Below are 1,800 nucleotides of genomic sequence, written 5' to 3'. Positions count from 1 at the left end.
AGTTTCCGAGAACTTTACGTGAACTGCTAATTGCATTCGAACTGACTCCCCATTGCCCCCAAATGCATGCCATTGCCCGAATTCGCTCTGTGTCAGTCTGTCACGCAATAACATGAAACCCATGATTGCGTTTCAGATTGCCATTGGATTCTACTTCTGATAAGCCCCTCGTTGTCTCAGGCTGTTGCCTCACTGTCCCTAATGGTAGGGCCAGCCCTGTTCAATCAGCCTAAAGGCTCTTTATACAATTGTAGTAGCAACATTCCAAGCATCATTTAAGGAGGTACATGGCAGGCTTCTCAGGTTAGAAAACACAAGCGATCTCTGTGAAAGTAATGTACTCATCCTGAAAGAGGGGGAGAAAGAGATGGAAAGGGAGGAAAGACGTAGAGATGCTTTTTGAAACCTGCTCATGAGAAACCACAAGTGCTTTGAACCCCATCGATTTGGTCACCACATTGGGCCCTTGATTTCATCTCATGCTATAGGATCAGCCCCCTCTCTTTTGCATACCAGGTACATTAGTCACACTGTTGTGGCCCCATCCAGGACAATTAGGGATAGCGGCCACACAGGATACGGACTCATCATGATAGCCGCGTTGTTTGTCTCTTTGCGAAAGCGGAATTTCTTCAGTTGCTCTTCAGCTCTGGATCCACGTCACACACAACCAGAGAATCTGACTGCAAAAGAAAAAGAGCATTCGGGGTTTCGTCTCGTTTCCGGATTGATTGATTGATTGATTGATTCAATAGCCTGCTATTCTTCCAAGATTGTTGACTCACAAGAAACTGAACAAAGAGACAAAAAAACTTTCTCTCTATGTATCTTTATAAAATTAAACTTTTGACCTCAGGGAGGACGCATGCGAAAAAGCGGGCAATTGTTAGCATTGTAGTGTAATACGGATGTGTAAGTCTAGAAAACTTTAGTCAAAGGTTGACCCAAAATAAACCTGACTTATCCCTGGGCCAATGTGAATGTGCGAATTTGTGGTATTTCCATCCAGTGTGGATGCACCCCTAAGAAGGCAGCCATTTAATCTGTCACTGGGTTGATACCCATTGGTTCCTCTTCAACTGCCATGCACCCATTGTCCAAAAATTGGCTCCATCACATCAACATTTCAGATTTTGCCAAACCACACGGAAGTGATTTCGACATACAACTTCACAGTGGTGCAAGCTGCCACAGACACAGACGTCAACACAACAGAGGAATCGACGGCAAAAGAAAGACCAATGTCAGGTTTCATCTCCTTTCAGGATTGATTGATGATGCTTGTCTATTCTTCCAATTAAAAAAAGTTCTCCTTCTGCATATTTATTATAAAATTAAACCTACTGCAAATGTAGCCATCCAAAAAATGTAAGACATGACCAAATATAGCTAAAAGCACTCATATAAATTAAATTCATGCTCCTTATCATGCTCCAAATGGAGGGCAGTTTGCAAATTCCTCCAAGACAGAGGTTGGAATGTAGGACAAGTCCTGGAAAGGGGGCCTTTGGTCCCCCAGGTGACACAGATGTCCTCACGTCAAACGAGGACGATGCACTGCAAATGTAGGCCATTCCAGAGAAACGTAGGACCAAATAAAAATTAAAAACACTCATATGAATATAGATTCATGCTCAAGGACTATCATGCTAATATCCTGCTTTATTAGTCCTGTGAATTTTATTTTATTATTATTACTTATAATTATATTATATATATAATATTATAATTTCTGATTAGTCATGCTTATTATCATGTAATTATTATTATTTACTATTACTTATAATTACTATTATAATT

The sequence above is a fragment of the Sceloporus undulatus genome, chromosome 9, assembly GCF_019175285.1.
Source record: "Sceloporus undulatus isolate JIND9_A2432 ecotype Alabama chromosome 9, SceUnd_v1.1, whole genome shotgun sequence".
Taxonomy (NCBI): Eukaryota; Metazoa; Chordata; class Lepidosauria; order Squamata; family Phrynosomatidae; genus Sceloporus; species Sceloporus undulatus.
Note: the sequence above shows the minus strand (reverse complement) of the source record.